General features: G+C 40.2%; 1 protein-coding gene and 1 pseudogene across 5 annotated transcripts in view; one reads left to right on the top strand and one right to left on the bottom strand.

Moving 5' to 3' along the window:
• Positions 1-18,548, top strand: part of TIAM1 (TIAM Rac1 associated GEF 1) — a 429,921-nt gene that overhangs the window by 8,323 nt on the left and 403,050 nt on the right. The window lies entirely within an intron of this gene.
• LOC143647723 (putative elongation factor 1-alpha-like 3 pseudogene) lies at positions 13,984-14,951 on the bottom strand (annotated as a pseudogene).

The raw sequence follows: 18,548 nt of genomic DNA, 5'->3' as shown, positions 1-18,548 counted from the left end.
TTTTGTCTCATTTCTCTTTTCCCCCTATTATGTATCTTTTTGATTATAGACATCATGCTGGGTGTGAAGTGGTATCTCATTGTGGTTTAGATTTGCATACCTCTGATGGCTAATGATTGCATGTGCTCATTGACTATATGTGTATTTTGTTTAGAGAAATGTCTGTTCAGTCCCTTTGCCATTTTAAAAATTGAAATATTTGCCTTTTTACTATTAACTTGTAAGAATTCTTTATGTATTTCAAATTCAAGTCTTTTATCAGATACATGATTTGCAAACAGTTTCTCCCTTGTCATTTCAAGGGAGACATTGCTTGATGGTATCCTTTGCAGATTGTTTTTAAAGCTGAAAATCAGTAAAGAATGTATATTAAGTTCCAACTGTCACTGCTTTTCACTTCATGGCAGGTATACCTCATTTATATAGTCTTTTCTGCAGTTCTAGTGACATGGGTAATTTATAGATTTGAGAAGGAACATGGGAAACATTTTATCTTAGAGCGCTGATTTTCAAATTTAATAAAAGCAATACTTCATTTTTGTAAAAAAAAAAAATGTGACTGTGTGGGTTATTTTATTTACCAAAGTTACTTGAAGATAATAATTTGCAGGTGAAGCTATCTTCAGGCATTAGCTTTTGGGTGTTACTTTTGCTGGGTGATGTTTTTTTTGTTGCATTCCATTAGGCTAGAAGTTCTCAACTGGGGACAGTTTGTCTTCCCCATCTCCGGGGACATTTGGCCTTCACTGGAGATGTTTTTTGGTTGTTACAACTGGGAAGGTTCTGCTGGCATCTAGTGGGTAGAGGCCAGAGATGCTATTAACATCTTCCAGTGTACAGGATAGCTGACAACAAAGGGTTATCTGACCCATTGACAGTGCTGAGGTTGAGAATCTCTTCATTCAAAGCCCACAAATACTTTTAAGGCTCATGTATTTAAAATCTTTTCTTAGGAAAGGAGCTTATGTTTTCTGGATGTTTGGAAGTCAGCTGTCTTTCAGCATGACCTTTGGATATTATTTGTGCTGGAATAAAATTAATAAAGTACCGCTCTCTTTTAGGCAAGAAATTATTTAATAACTGAAAAATAATTTTAGGTGGTTTGAGATTCTCGGCGCTTGAGCAAGTTGTCCTAGTTAATGGCCTCAGGATATTGTTAATAACTGTATCATGAAAAGCTCATCCTTAGCCCTGAAATTGGCTGTGGTTAATATTATGAAGGAAAAATATTGTCGGGTGATCATTACAATGTTACTCCTCTTTCAACAGTCTATTGAGCACTGAAAATATTTTCAGAAAAAAATGTTTGAATTGAAGTGCAAGGCCTACTGTGACATTTTAGGAAAGTTGTTTCAGTTTAAACTAATGATCTCATGACATCTTTGTGATTAGAAATTCTAATTTCAATTCTACAATTATGTCAATTGAACTTTAACATTTCACTGTAATTAAGAAATTAAAATCCCAGAGCTATGGTTTTCACTTAACTAAACAATTTATCAATCTAATTGTTTAAAAATAGATAAAAAAATTCACTTTGTGGGTTCCCCCCTTCTTCCCGCCTCCCACCCCCCCAGTATTCAAATTACCTTAAAGAAAAGCTTTGTGGGAGTCTGTTGCATGATTTCAGCTCAGTTCAGAGAACACCCAAATAGACTGTCTCCTGGGTTCCTCTGAGGAAATGGGATCAAAACGAGATGCAGTTTGTAAAAGTTGCTGGTAGGCATTAAGAATTTAGTCTTCTTGACAAAGGTCTTTCGAAATCTCATCTAACTGCCCCTCCCAGGACCAATGAATGTATCTTATTAGAGTGGGAAGGGCTAAAATTTTACCTGATGGACAGCCTTTGAATTTTCATTGCAGTGATCCAGTTCTTCTCAGCTTGTCATGCAGCAGTTCTGAATCCCACCCAAGGCAGAAAAAGTCAATTTATGACCCTTCTAGTTTATAGTATAGCATGCCTGGACCTAAATTTGTTTTTAAATTAATTAATTAATTAATTAAATGTAACCACATACAAGCACAAACATTCTTACCATGTGATCATTCCTTTCTTGATATATAATCAGTGATTCACAATATCATCACATAGTTGCATAGTCATCATCATGATCATTTCATAGAACATTTGCATCAATTCAGAAAAAGAAATAAAAAGAAAATAGAAAAAAATTCATACATGCCATACCCCTCACCCCTCCCTTTCGTTGATCACTAACATTTCAATCTATTAAATTTATTTTAACATTTGTTCCCCCTATTATTTATTTATTTTTAATCCCTGTGTTTTACTCATCTGTCTATAAGGTAGATAAAAGGAGCATCAGACACAAGGTTTTCACAATTGCAATGTCACATTGTGAAAGCTGTATCATTGTACAATCATCTGTTGGAACACAGCTGTACGTTTTCAGGCAGTTCCCTCCAGCCTCTTCATTATACCTTAACTAAAAAGGTGATATCTATTTAATGCGTAAGAATAACCTCCAGGATAATCTCTTGACTCTGTTTGGAATTTTTCAGCCATTCATACTTTATTTTGCCTCATTTTGCTCTTCCCCCTTTTGGTCAAGGTTTTCTCAATCACTTGATGCTGAGTTCTAGCTCATTCTAAGATTTCTGTCCCACGTTGCCTGGAAGGTCCACACCCCTGGGAGTCATGTCCCATATAGAGAGGGGGAAGATGGTGAGTTTACTTGTTGGACCTTAATTTTTATTACAGCATGTGGAGCTAGCTTCTCCAACATTCTGGGGCACAGTCTCTTCCAATATGCAAGAGTTACAGGGATTTGGGGAAACTGGTTCCCAGGGCATGAGTTATGGTCTTAGTGGTGTGATGGTTGCTAGAAGAACTGTAGTTTGGGGAAAAATTTAAATCTCTTAAGTAAGTATTGAGGCACAGTTTTTCAGCTCGTAAAAGTGATTTTATGGAATTAGCTTGATTAAGACATGTCATGTTTAATAGTTTACTACCTTGTGTATTGGCATCCGATTTACAGGTATCTTTGCATTTCCTCCTTTGACAGGAATAAAATCTCTCTGTCCTCTAGCAGTGTTGAAATGGTTAATGGCATTTGAGGCTGTCCTCCATCTTTCTCAGGCATTTTGTGGGGTTTCTTCATTTTCTTTGTCTGCCTTGGTGATTCTTCTCAAATTCCATCTTCAAAGTTTTTTTTTTTTTTAAATCATAAATGTTTTTCTTAAAATTACATCAGGTATATTAAAATATTAACAGCAAATTTCTTTGTGTTACAACTGAGTGGTTCTTTATTGCTTGCTTTTAATTTCCTCTAACTTTGAAAGGTTTTACAATAAGAAGGGATTATTTTTATGACCCAAAAACTTACATTCATGAATCTTTTCCTTCATTTTTGGGTAGGTGGTAACAGCTTGACACTTAAGTCCCCCAGGTCATAATTTCCCTCATATGTAGGCATCGATGGCCAAGTGGTCTGCTTAATGATGAGGACCGGGGAAAGGATAAAGAATATGTGGCAGGATTAGCAAAAATGAGAATGCTCATGGGGGCAGCAAAGGAGCCCAAAGATTAAATATCAGTGACAGGATCTGCCCTATTGTTAATGGGTTCATTCAGACTAAGATTGTACCTAGGCCCACAGTCAACAGGAAATTACTTATTGACCTTGGAGGGTGACAACTCCCCTTCTTTTTCCCTTTTCTCCTTACTTAGTGGTCTTGCACTCCACAGATCCAGTCTTGCTTGCACCTTTAGGATTGCCTTGTGGTTCGTAAACTGTCCTGTCTCTCCTGAAAGACCTAACATGGCTGATTTTCAATGTTTTAAAATTTAATTTGCTTCTGTCTGAGTTTCCTGGGGCTGCCAGACTGGGTACTATAGACTGGGTAGCTTAATAGAATGGAAATTTACTGTCTTATAGTTCTGGAGGCCAGAAGTCCAAAACGAAGGTGTTGGCAGGGCTGCCTACCCTTTCATCTTCCGGCTTTTACTGCCTTGAGATGCTCTTTGGCTTGTGGCAGGATAACTGCAATCTCTGTCTCCTTCACATGGCAGGCTTTCCTCCCTCTGTTTCTCCTTGTCTTTAATCTTCATCTCCCTTTCCTTTCTCTTACAAACACACCAGCCATTGGATTTACTGTGTACCTAATCCACTGTGATCTCATTTTAAGTTGATTACATCAGCAAAGATCCCATGTGCAGATAAAACTACATGGGGGTTAGGACTGGAACATGTATTTTGGGGGATGTGATGCAATCTACTTTTGTATTCAATGACCCTGTTAGACTGCCTGTTGAAATCAGTTAAAGACCTGTAATATGGATGTGTATTTAATGCCCAGAGATTTAATTTTCTTAAAACTTAGCTCTGATATCTCTCTCTATATTTTATTTATTTATTTATTTATCTCTATATTTTAAACTTCCAATGTCTCCAACTAACTTACTGGTTTGAAAATCCTGCTTTCCACCCTCATCTCCCATGACTCCTTTCCTGAATACTCTGAGCCTGCAGAACAGGTGTCCTTTTTGCTCTAGGATATATCCTATTCTTTTTCTTAATCTTTTGCTCACACTGTTCTCTAGATCAGGAATGCCCCCATTTCTGCTTGTCAGAATCTCTCTCCTCCAGGCCTGATTGAAATCAGCTTTCATGCAGTTTTCCTTGATATTCTGCTTCTGTAGCTCAAAGTCACTGTTCTAGTTTGCTAGCTGCCGGAATGCAATATACCACAAACATAATGGCTTTTAAAAAGGGGAATTTAATAAGTTGCTAGTTTATAGTTCTAAGGCCGAGAAAATGTCCCAAGTAAAACAAGTCTATAGAAATGTCCAATCTAAGGCATCCAGGGAAAGATACCTTGGTTCAAGAAGGCCAATGAAGTTCAGGGTTTCTCTCTCAAGTGAGAAGGTACATGGTGAACACAGTCAGGGCTTCTCTCTCAGCTGCAAGAGCACGTGGTGAACATGGCGTCATCTGCTAGTTTTCTCTCCTGACTTCTTGTTTCATGAAGCTCCCCGGAAGGCATTTTCCTTCTTCATTTCCAAAGGTCGCTGGCTGATGGACTCTCTGCTTCCTGGTGCTTCAGCATTCTCTGCTCTCTCTGGATCTCCTTCATTCTCCAAAATATTTCCTCTTTTATAGGACTCCAGAAATTTATCAAGACCCACCCAAATGGGTGGAGACATGTTGGCACCTAATCCAGTTTAACAGCCACTCTTGATTGGGTTTCCAGGGGGATGATCTGATTATAGTTTCAAACATACAGTATTGAAGAGGGATTAATCTGCCTTTATGAAATGGGATTTTGATTAAAACATAGCTTTTCTAGGGACCATACATCCTTTCAAGCCAGCACAGTCACTTTTTTCCCACTCCAAATCACCACAATGGTTAACACCTTTTAAAGCGATGTTGGCATAATCCCCCTTGTGTCCTGAAAACTTTTTTCCTTGGAGTGAAGACTAGAGGGCAGAGACCCAGGCACATTTATCTTGGCCTTGCCTGTGGCAGCACTGTGGGAGGAACCTGATAAATGTTTGAATTAAACTTGCTCCCTTATTTGGAACATCAGCCATCAGTTTGTATGGTGCTCAGGTCCATGGCAGGTGGTGTGTTCTGTGCAAAGGTCCCAGGGTTGTGGAGGGAGAGTCGGCTGAGGGATGAGAAGCCCAAGATAAAGGGCCATTCTCAATAGAGACCAGAGACAGGTAGATTCCCCAAGGACCCACAGGCCAAAGGCAGGTGTCTCCTAGTTGCTGAGCAATCTCTGGTCAGAATGCATCTGCCGATGTAGGTCACAGCAGGGGTCGAAATTAAGCAGCATGAACTCTGGGAAGGAAGATGGATAGGTGGCCAAGCGGCTGAACAAGCAGTTTGGCATCAGCAAATAAAGAGAAACCAGAAAATGCAGAGCGTTGCACCAGCGTGCCTGTGAGTCCAAGGCGAACCCTTCTAGACCTGGGCTTTCATGAGGACCGTGGGGAATTGGGGCTGAGCCGCTCAGGACCTGGCCTGCAGATGGTTGGCGAAGAATTTGGACCTGCCCCTGGAGGGTCTCTGTGTAGAAAATAATGGAAGACCCTGAGGGGGTAGCAGTGAGGGTTGGTGGATAGGTAGAAATAGTGAGGCTGAGTTTCCTGACCTCAAGGAGGGTACACATTGGCTGGGAGATAAGTCTCTTCCACAAACCTATTTACAAGCAAAGAGTGAGATAGAAGAGTGACGAAGAGCATCTGCTTGGAGGGTGGCTCATGGAGAGGTTTCATTGGAGGATGGTTCAGTATCATGGTGTTGGCAAAGGGTTGAAGAAAGGGCAGTTTACTGATCACAGGGGAGGGAGGGGGTTAAAGACAGGACCGGTCGGGTTCCGGGGCCTCTGCTGGACATTCCCAGCTTATTTTTCTGTGTAAGGGGGCAACTGGCAGAGCAGGGCAAGCATGTGGCTTCCAAGGGGGGGATTTTTGTGCTACCAAAGGACCAGTTGGTGCTTTAAAATGTGTATTTTTATTTACTGCATGATTTTGCTAAGAACAAAAAAGTACGCTCAGAAGGAGACATTTATCTTATGTTCCTGCTCTGAGAACACATTGGTTGTTTTTGTCTCTCCCACCCCAACCTTTCTTAATCCATATTTTCCACGTAATTTATACCTATTTGTAACTCTCGCATAGATACAGCTTTGTATTTTGTTTCTTTTCATGGAACATTACATCATCAGTGTGTAGAATCTGGCCACCTTGTCCTCATCCTTGTCATTTATGATGGTCACACAGCATTCCAGCCAGTTGATCATTTGCTCAACCTTTCTCCTGTAATTGAATATTTACGCTGTCCTCTTTTTTATCACTATTTTAGGAATCTTTTGAAGTTCTTTATGTGTGCATCGCTTTCTTTTTTTTTTTCAGCCTTATTTTTTCTCAGAAATTCCCAGGAGGTTGTATCCATATTAAGTATGACATTTAAAAAAGGAATTGCCGAAGTGCCTTCCAAAAATCTTGATTAGTTCATGCTTCTGTCACAATGTATTGGATCCATCACTGCCTAGCTAGCACTGGGTTTTAAACTCTTAATTTTATTTTATTGCCTTTAGTTAACTCAGTCTTTCTTTCTCCATCTTTGCATTTCTCTGATTTTCAGGTAGACTGACTTTTTGTGTTTGTTATTTTTCTTATGGTTTTTAAGCTTTTGGCTTAAAAAATCTTAAATCTTAAAAAAAAAAAATCTTAAATCCCTAACAGGTTCCAGAGCCAACCAACCAAAGTTAAAACAAAACAAGAAACAGCTTTCTTTGGTTTTTTCCTCTGTAAGACAGTGGGGTTGAAGTGGAAGATTTCTGAGGCCCTTTCTAGCTTCTCGAGTCCTGTATTTTTGATTGCAAGAGCCAGAAGCTTAGAAGGTAGGTGGCATGTGCCACTGGAAGATTTGCTGATGCCTGGGCTGGTGAGGTGCTTGTCGGGGACCTGTCACCCCTGGTCTTGAAGGCCACCCCTGAGAGTCCCTCCTCGGGAGTCTTTCCCCATCCTTCCCTGCCCTTCTGCTGGGATTGGTTTTGGATTGACGTTTTAGCATTGTAAGCATTGTGTAATGCCCCCTCACCCCCAGAAATCTGCTCTGTGACATCCCTGTTGGGTGATGGCACTTGAGCCTTCACTATGGTTCCCATTATGGGGTAGAGGGAAAAGCTGGAGACCCTAAGCCAGGGGTGTTAGTTCCAGTGAGTGCTTACTTGGATTAGCTGATGGGCTTCAGTGAAAACCTTTCTGAGGCTGCTCTTCTCTGGCCCCTCTCAGCAGTGAAGCCCAAGCTGTACCACCCTCAGGTAGTTGGGGGTGGTATCAGAGATGTGTGGGCCAATGCTAGTATCTTACGAGGCCTATGATGGAACAGCTTTGTCCTTGGTTGAGTAGGGGAATTGTTAGAAAGTTCTTCTTTGCAGGGAATGGAGATCTGCTTTCCTGAAACTTTTCCTTCCAATGATGCTGGCCATGCCCTGTGGAGTGGCACGGAAGTCCACCCCTCTCTGGCCCCATAACCATTCACTGTCCTGCCTGTTTTACTCTAGTATCTTTTCTTCAAGCAGAACATCTCTGCTGCTTCACCTATCGTTTGTGTGACATGGGCTCTTAAATTCCATGAACACCCGAATCAACACTCCAAGTTTTGGTGTTGGGAGGAAAATTCAACTCTTTTAATTTTCAATGTCTTATGGTAACCCCTTCTTTTAAAAAAATTTTTTTTAATTGTAAAAAATAACATATATACCAAAAAGCAATACATTTCAAAGCACACTGCAACAATTTAATATAGAGCAGATTTCAAACCCAGTTTGCTCTGGGTTATAATTCCACAATTTTAGGTTTTTATTTCTAGCTTCTCCAAAACACTGGAGACTAAAAGAAATATCAATATAACGATTGAGCGATCATACTCATTTGTTAAATCCTATCTTTTCTGTTATAACGCCACCTTCTCCTTTGATCCTTCTCCCAGTCTTTGGGGTTATTTGGGCTATGTGGCATCACCTTCTTATTGAACTTTTTTGGGCACTTCTTGAGACTTGCAGATCAGATGTTGTCCTTCCAAGCAATAAAATTTTTGCTTGGAAGATGCCAGGCAGGTGTTATCCCATTTTACATATGCAAAGGAGGGGATGCAGAGAGATCAGGCAACATGACCAGTGTCCCACAGCCCGGATGTGCCCAAGTCCCGAAATCTGCACTCACCCTGCTGATGAGAGCATCTGCATGGCTGTCGGGACAGGGGTTGGCTGACTCCCCTCCCTCCCCCCAAATCCTGCCCTTGTCAAGGCCACTGCTCCCCTGCACCCCTGCTTACTTTGTAACCCTCTACTGAGCCGTCCAGCCTGCCCACAGAACCCTGCTAGACTGACAAACTGTTTATCGAAGAATAACCCCTTCTCTTCTCTCCTCCAATATAATGCGTTGCAATAGCTCAGAGCACAAAAGGTATTTTATGCAGGCGAGACCACTTAAGAATGGAAGAAATTTCCTGTTGCGAGATTTTATATACGTGGTGTGTGTGTGCATGCTTGGAGGCGAATGGATGTTTAAGTGTGTGTGAGGTGAAGTGCAGCAGACTCTGGAAGTCTGGGCACCGCTTAGATCGTAACCTTTAGTCTCTCACCAGCTGTCCGACTCCGCGGAGCCTTCTGGGTTTCCCATTTATGGGGCCCTTTTACTGTTATGACACCTGTTGAAATCTGGAGTTTCCATTACGGGGAGTCATAGTAGGTGGCTGGGACGAGCCGCAGGGCAGGGGCGACGTGTGGAAGCTGCTTCGTGAGAACAGCCTCCCCTTCCTACCCCCATTTATGGAAAATCCATTTTTGGTGTCTTGTTTCAATGAGAGAAGCATAAAAATATTTTGAGGGATCCCCCGTGCTTGCAGCTAAAGCTTCAGCCTTTGAAAATGGGGGCCAAATCTCTTTTGTAAAAAGAGCAACTCTAATAAAAACATAGTCATATCCACATTTCTTTTTGAAAAAAGGTTATTTTTTTTTGACTCTGGTAATATAGACATATTTTCCATTTTATCCATTTTGTTAAACATTTTTTATTGTATAGTGTAATGTATATACAAAGCAAAGAATAAAAAAAGCAATAGTGTTCAAAGCACTCTTCAAAAAGTGGTTACAGGACGGATCCCAGAGTTTGTCATGGGCTACCATACAATCCTCTCAGATTTTTCCTTCTAGCTGCTCCAGAATATAGGAGGCTAGAGGGCTTAAATTTTTTTTATCATCACAATCGACTTTTTTCTTTCTTTTTTGTTAAAAATAACATATACACAAAGAAAGCTATAAATTTCAAAACATAGCACCACAATTAATAGTAGAACATATTTCAGAGTTTGACATAGGTTACAATTTCACAATTTTAGGTTTTTACTTCTAGCTGCCCTAAAATACTGGAGAGAAAAAGATATCAATTTAATGATTCAGCATTCATATTCATTAGTTAAGTCCTATCTTCTATGTATAATTCCACTATCACCTTTGATTTTTCCATCCCTCTCATCGGGGTTGTTTGGGCTATGGCAGTTCTAAATTTTTGATCTTGGAAATGTCTGTCACTAATACGGGGGAGGGAGATGGAACTATCTGATGTTCTGGAGAGGCTGGGCTAGGTGTCAGGACTCATCTGGACCAGGGGCCCATCTGGAGGTTGTAGGTTTCTGGAAAGTTACTCTAGTGCATGGAACCCTTGTGGAATCTTAGCTATTGCCCTAGGTGTTCTTTAGGATTGGCTGGAATGGTCCTGGTTGGGGGTTGGCAGGTTATGATAGGTAGCAAGGTCTACCTGAAGTTTGTGTAAAAGCAACCTCCAGAGTAGCCTCTCGACTCTATTTGAACTCTCTCTCCCGCTGATACTTTATTAATTACATTCTTTTCCCCCAGTTGGTTAGGATGTAATTGTTGATCCCACAGTACCAGGTCTGGATTCATTCCTGGGAGTCCTCTTCCACTTCACCAGGGAGACTTTCACCCCTGGATTTCATGTCCCACGTTGGGGGAAGGCAATGATTTCACTTGCAGAGTTGGGCATTTTAGCCCTTTTTAAGTGTACCATTCAGAGTGCCACTATTTACGCTTGCAGTGTTGTGCTGCCATCAACATCATCCATTCTCAATATTTTTATCACCCAAAATAGAAACTCTGCACCTCTTAAGCAATAACTTCCCCATACCCTCTCCTCCAGCCTCTGGTCACCTTTCGTCTACTTTCTGTTTTTATGAATTTGCTTATTCTAAGTATTTCATATAATTGAAATAATACAAAAACTTTTCTCTTTTTTAAAGCATGTTACATGGACCTGATTGTGTGGAATTACATAATGTTAAGCTTGCATGCTGACAGCATTCTGTGTTTTTCTTAGAATTATAGATGCTTTATCAGGCAGTAAACAAACATGTATCACCCCCATTTTACATATGGGGAATTATTTACCAAAACATAGATATGTGTTTATTTTCTTAAAGAAATTATTGAAATTGAAATAAAGCTAGTATATAGAAAAACATGCTCACAGGAAAGTATGTTATTCTGAGTCTATTGCTTGATTAATTCTTACAAACCAAACTCACCTGTGTAACCAGCAGTCAGCTCAAAAAACAGAACATGCTGACACCCCAGAAACCTTCTTCATGTCTCTTCCTGTCAGTGGCCCCTAGGTAGACACCCACGTTGATTTCTAACACTACAGATTTATTTTTGTTCTTGATATTCATAGAATCACACGATGTGTACTTTTTTCGGTGTTTGACTTCTTTTGCCCACCCTCGTGTTTGTGAGACTTTGTTCACTTGTGTATTTTATATTCCAAACATTTCTTTTACATTTTTCATTGCAAATTTTTTTTTTTGGTTAAGTAATGCTGCTTTTACATAGTTTGAAGATAAAAACTGCCTAACGAGGTGCCTTGCTCTCAGCCCACCCGCAGTTTCCTTGTTCTTCCCGCACCATATTTTTTTGTGTGTGTGAAACTCCTTGCAGTATATGCTTGTATAAAAACAGGTGTGTATTTTTATATCTGCCCTCTTCTGTTTCAAAACACTATTCTGATTTCTATACTTTGTTGTATTTCTTCCTTAGGTCTCCCTCTCCAGTCCTTCTGCCACTGCCTTCCTTAAGCCCTTCCTCCCTCTCTATCCTGGAAGCATGCAGCTTCCTCTTTCCTATGATCTCATCTTTACCTCTACTACGCATCTCCCGTGCCAAGCTCAGCCACTCCTCTAAAATGTGTCTGTTGGCATCACTTTGGTTTAGAACCCTTCCGAGTTTCTCCAGTTATTGGAGGAAGACCAGGCTTCTTGGCATGCCGGTAGTCCTGTCCCTTCCGCCTCACCTCTTGCTCATCCCAGCTTGTCCACTTACCCTCGAGGTGAAGGGGACCCTGTTGGTAGCTATCAATTCGGCAGCTGTGGATTGAAGCACACTGGAGAAGACTTTGAATGCATGTAGATGGCTTTTGTCAGTGGCTCCCCTGAACTCCTTTCATTCAGCGCCTTGCATTTAAATTAAAATCCTGGCCTCCAAGCCCTCCTGGCTGCAGCCCTTATAAATTCAGTCATAACAAGCTCTCACATCTGCTGGCACCATGTTAGAGTAGTAACTGCAGCCAGACTGCCTGGGCTTGCTCTCCTGCTTGGCCACTTACAAGCAGAATGACTTGAACACTTTATTGTCTTGTCTGGGCCTCAGTATCTTCATCTGTCAGATGGGGATAACGATAGTATCTATTTCCTCGGCTGTTGTGAGGAGTAAAGAAATAATGCCTGTAGATGCTGCAAATGGACCTGGTACTCTTAAAAAGCTCAATATGGCAGAGCCCACCAACTCTTTGCCTGTGCAGTGTTTTCTTTTTTCTGGTCTATTCTTGCACCCCAGCCCCCTCAACTTCCAGAATCTTTACGTTCCCTAACACCTACATACGATTAACTTTCAACTTTACTCAACATTGATATAATTGCACAAGATTAAAATTCTATATGCAACACATGACCTTGATTACAGAACTTCTTACAAGTTGCTGGTAAATATCACAAGTTACTCTTTGCTTTTCTGTCCTAACCAAGCATTGCAACTAACAAATCACTCCCATAAACTTTTTTTTAAAAAACTTTTTATTGTATGGTTAACATATATATAAAGCAAAGAAAGAAAAAAGCAATAGTTTTCAAAGCACTCTTCAACAAGTGGTTATAAGATAATCCCAGAGTTTGTCATGGGCTTCTATATGATCCTCTCAGATTTTTCCTTCTAGCTGCTCCAGAATATAGGAGGCTAGAAGGTTTAAATATTTTTTTATCATCACAATTGACTTTTTTTAATTTTTTGTAAAAAATAACATATATATACAAAAAAAGCAATAAATTTCAAAGCACGGCAATTAGTTGCGGTACATATTTCAGAGTTTGGCATGGGTTACGATTCCACAATTTTAGGTTTTTACTTCTAGCTTCTCTAAGATACTGGAGACTAAAAGAGATATCAATTTAATGATTTAGCAATCGTATACATTTGTTAATTTTATTTTCTCTGTATGATTGCACCATTACCTTTGATATTTCTGGCCCTCTCTTTAGAGGTGTTTACTCCCATAAGCTTTTTTACCAAGTACTCAAATCAGCTTAAGTGATGATCTCTCCCCTTAGCCATAGGTGGAAAACAAAAAACACAAAACACCTCAATTCCTACCCTAAAAGAAATTTCAGTTTACCCTGAAATATCAAATTTCGACCATATTTTAGCTAATAGAACACTAGAAATAGATTATGGACAATCTAAGTCTTTTACCTAAGCAATTTACAATTCAGGGTTGACCTTTTAAAATAAGACACAGGTTTCTCGTTAAACTTTGTTTTAATTGGGCCTCAGAGTTTTGTGACAGATTTTTGGTCAAGTTGTTTCCACTTGGATAATACTGATTTTAAAAACTAATAACCTAAAACCGTCCATGCAAAAGAAAAACAAATGGTTCATAAAACACTCCTTTCTTTCTGAAGGTTTTATGATGCATTGTTATCATTTACAAGTCTTTTACTATTAAACTTAAATGGCCTATTCAGGCAAACAGTTCTGAGACTCTTCTTCTACCACTGATGAAGACTGGCGCAGCAAGTGTTATCGAGAATATTCATAGCCTTCTGAGCTTTCTGGGCAGACTCCCGGAGCTGGCCAGCTCCGGTGGCCTCTTTGTCCACGCACCACAGCTGGTTCATAGTACAAATAGCACGACCCAGAAGAGAATAATCAGAGAATTTCTCAGCACCACGTTTCAAGATTTTGGGGCCGTCTTCCAGCTTTATTCCGGCATGGTGATCATTCTTCCCCCTCAGCAAACTTGCAAGCAAATTATTTATGTTCAGAGCAGTTGTATGTTTACAGAAAAAGTGTACAGCGTTCCCATATACCAGCCCCCAAAATCTTCCCTGTCATTAAACTTTATATTTGGTAAATATCAATGAGCCAATATTATTATAATTATATTATAAGCCAAAGCCTGCCGTTTACATTAATGTAGTCAGCACTGATTTGGCCTGGATGGCTCAGGATAGTCTGACCTGAGCAGTGAAGCCAGCTGTTTCCATTGGTGGGTCATTTTTGCTGTCAGCAGCCAGGTGGTCACGTTGACTATCTTTTGCAGACATGTTTTTGACCTTGAAGCTCATGTGCTCCCCAGAAAGAGCTTCGTGATGCATTTCAGCTGATGTAAGTTCAGTTGTAACATTGACTGGAGCGAAGGGGAACACCATGCCCAATCTGAGAACTCCAGTGTCCACTCGGCCTGCAGGGACAGTACCAGTACCACTAATTCTTAGACATCCTGGAGGGGCAGACGCAATTTGTGTGGCAGCACACAATCCGGAGCTTCAAGCAGCATCACCATCTTTATGGGTGACTTTCCATCCTTGAACCAATGCCTGTGAACACTTGGCTCCAGCATGTTGTCACCATGCCAACCAGAAATGGACACAAATGCTACTGTGTTGGGGATATAGCCAGTTTTCTCAATGTAGCTGCTGACTTCCTTAACCATTTATTTATATCTCCTGGCTGTAGGTTTGCTCAGTTGAATCCAGCTTGTTAACAGCAGCAGTTACTTGTTTCATACCCAGTGTGTAAGGCAGAAGGTCATGCTCATAGGTCTGCCTGTTTCTGGAGATAGCTTCAAATTCACCAACACCAGCAGCAGCCCTCAGGACAGCATAGTCAGCCTGGGATGTGCCTGTGATCCTGTTTTTGATCAAGTCTTTGTGTCCTGGGGCATCATTGATCACCCCGTAATATTAGCTGGTCTCAAATTTCTGCAGGGAGAGATCAGTGGTGATACCAGGCTCATGTTCAGCTTTCAGTTTATCCAAGACTGAGGCATACCTGAAGGAGCCCTTACTCATCTCAGCAACCTCCTTCTCAATTTTTTTTGATGGTTCTTTTGTTACCAACCACATCTGTACATCAGGTGGCCAGTACTAGTGGACTTGCCTGAAACCACGTGTCCAGGGATGAAAATGTTGATGAGGGTCTTTTCCTTTCTCATTTTGACAATGGTTTCATGACACCTGTGTTCTGGAGGTAAACCCATGATGAAAAAGCTATTCTTATTTGTTAAGGCTCAGTTCAGGTCCCACCATCTCTAGAAAGCCTTCTGAGACCTTCCATCGTCTTCTTTTAATCTGTGTGCCTCTCTCCTTGGAGGCCTTGAATTCTTGAGGGCAGGCTTATTCTACATCTTGTTCATCTGTGCTCCTGGCTTGATGGCTACACCCATCCCTTGGTTTGGTCCTTGCTTGGAGAATGAGCTGAATAACCTCGCTAGGGTCGTGGGATGCACCTGATCTGAAATGAGAGGTCAACAACTGAAAATACTCATGTGGGGCCTCTTCTGTTTCCATGGGGAGGTGTGGAGAGTGAGCTCTAAGGGAGGTCAGGGCCATAGGAAGGAGAAAAAGTCCCGGACTGACGGAGAACAGCCTGGGGGCTGGTGACTGGTTTAGGAACTACCTCCTGTCCCAGATCTCCATAGCCTGTGGGCTTTGAAAGAGAACTGGGTCTTTGTGGGCTGTCCAAGCCCAGCTCAGGACTCTATAGCACTCCCCAAAGGGCTGTCTTCCACCAACCTCTGTAAAGCCTTGTGCCCATCCTTTTGATTGATTTTTAGAAACCAGAGTCAATTTCAATTTTCTTTAGTTTTAAGGCAGTATGGAAAAAAAATGGAATCAACAATATTAACTGGCTAAAATTAGAATAAGGACACTGAGAAAAAAATGCCAAACACTGCAAACACCCTAACAGTGATTATTATTGTTTTTTTTTTTCCCAAGATTCTTGGTGTGGTCAAGACTGTATTTTTGACCAGACAAGCAGAAATTAAGACTCTTTATTTATTTATTTATTCCTAGAAACCGTGTAGTTTGTTTTTAAATTGGAGAAGTTGTGAGTTTATAAAAGTCTTTTTAGTCTTTGAAAATTTTTTAATAAAAATAATTTTACACATATTAATTTTAGATGCAGCAAGAGATAAAGAAATAGAATAATATATATGTAAAAATAATATAAATTAAGAGTAATTGAACATTCTTTCTGTATTACCATAAAACACCCTTTATTAATACTCCATGAACATCCAGATGATGTATCTGTGAAATAAATGCTATAGCATTTATTTAAAATTTTTTAATATCAAGAGGTCAACTTGCTTGATCTCCCCTAAATTCTTACTTCCAGCAAATTGAAGGACAGAATTAGAAGTTAAATTTGGAAGGAGGAAAAATTATTAGGATAACTATGTATATTAAAAAATATGTAGCCAGAAGTGGGCCTTCTGTGCTATCTGATTTACTCACATCACCCAGGATGTAGTAGGAGTGAGGGGATGATATGGAAATATGACTGAGTCACATAAACATGTAGCAATAATACCACGAATCTGTTGTGTGATACGAAGCTGTACCCTGCAGCCCCACAGGCTAAGGAAAGCTTCCATAAATTCTGCTTAGTATTATACAACTAACAAATACTCCTCTCTTGACCATGGACTTTATTTACCTAAACACACATCTTGCTCGGTTTAACTGTGGTGTCCAACTGGAAATTTACCCATTTGCTTAGTCTGGAGAGTTGCTTTTTATCAAATAAATGACAAATTAGGTTCTTACATATGAGCTAAGAAAAATAATACTTGGCTTAAAAGTTAGGAACATAAATGATTTCCTGAGAATACACACACACATACATATATAATTTCATAGATTCTAAGACACATTTTCCATAGTTCAAACCAGAATACATCTTACAGTCAATGATATGCCAATGACAGCATTTTGTCACTTGTGATATTTAAAATGCATTTTAGAGTGAAGTGACTATGATCAATATCCTCTTCTCTCATTTTTTACACAAATTCTGTGTCTTGCTTTTTATTTAACAGTATATCTTGGAAATTGTTCCATATAAGAATATAACGTGCATCCTCATTCTTTTTTCTAGTGAAGTAATATTTATAAAACAGTCTTACATAAAATACAGGATTCTCATATACCACCCCACCACCAAACTTGCATCGGTGAGGAACAGAAGTTACAACTGATGAAGTAACTCATAATTCTGATGTTGCCAGCCAAGGCATGTTTGGGAGCCAGATTTTTATTATAACAAGGCATGGGGGGGAGGATAAGAAAACAGAAGGGTAAACACCTTCCAATAAAAGTATTTTCATAACCAGTCCATTGGAAAGACAGGAATTGTCTCAGCTACAAAATTCAGGTAAATTTGGAAGATCAGGTAGACATGATATCCGTTCCTAATTGTGAGTAATAATAGCATTGCATATTTAATTACTCTATTCCCCTTTAAAAGCTTAAGAATAAAAGAAATAAGAGTAGTCATAAAACCTTAAAATAGTTCAGCAAAGATTACTCAAGGGCATAAAAACAGTAGCATAGTAAAGAAGGAAAAGCTCGGCATTATCAAGAAGAGATTTCATCTTTTCTTTTAAAATATCCATACTTATCCATCAGTGCTGGGATGGCTTGGTGTGTGCATCCAAAGTTGTGTCTGATTTTAGTTAGTTCAGGGGGATGTTTTTGTGTAATCTTCATGCCTACTCCATTGCCAGAATAGTTTATAAATCTGTGCCTCATTAAATGGTTCTTTTGAATAATTAGCCCTATGCCTTTTCTGTTGCTTTCTGTTGGTTTGATATGTGTCGGTCTGATTTGTTTCTCCTCATAGATGCCGTAATCCTTGTGAGTAGGGATTTTCTTTTCTTTTTTTTTTTTGCATGGGCAGGTACCGGGAATTGAACCCGGGTCTCCGGCATGGCAGGCAAGAACTCTGCCTGCTGAGCCACCGTGGTCCACCTTTGTTTCATTTTTTAACTCCTGAACTGTTCAGCATAAAGTAGATCCTGAATCAGAGTTTGTCAGCTGATCTATATTTAGTGGTTAATAGAAAGAGCAGACCATTCTCTTCCCCTTCTCTCCCTCTTTCCTTCCTCCTCTGACCTTCCTTTCTCTTCCTTCTCCATTTTATTCTACTTTCTTCTTCCCCTTTTTCTTTTAAATATGGGTCACATGGAGAAGTCCTGAAAACTGTGTGTGTGTTCAGCTGGCCTGTCTGTACTCTCTCTTTCTTTTTTTATTCATAATTTTTTTTTATTAGAGAAGTTGTAGGCATGCCCCTTCTTGTTTCATTACAGCCTTGCCTTTTCCTGAGTGGCGCTTTATTTTTTTATTTGCCTGCCTCTCCTCTTCCTTCTGCAGGGACTCCTCTCGCTAAGGTGCCTCCAGAGGTGGAAGGCGGCCACGTGGTGCCCAGTGTCTGGCTCACGCAGAACTGCCTTGGAAGGGGGCCAGACCTGGGGTTTGAGCTGGGCAAATGCCACTGTGCCACCAGGGACCTGATTGGAAGGAGGCCAGGGCGGACTACCCATGGGCTCAATAGAAGCCTGGTTTTACTTAAGATACTCCAAATACAGAAGGGGGGAGTAAACAGCCTGCTAATTAAATCTGTAGGTGGAAGTAAATTTGGAGGTGTTGCAAAGCCTT

Source organism: Tamandua tetradactyla, chromosome 10 (genome assembly GCF_023851605.1).
Source record: "Tamandua tetradactyla isolate mTamTet1 chromosome 10, mTamTet1.pri, whole genome shotgun sequence".
Taxonomy (NCBI): Eukaryota; Metazoa; Chordata; class Mammalia; order Pilosa; family Myrmecophagidae; genus Tamandua; species Tamandua tetradactyla.
Note: the sequence above shows the minus strand (reverse complement) of the source record. Positions and strands in the feature narration are given on the sequence as shown.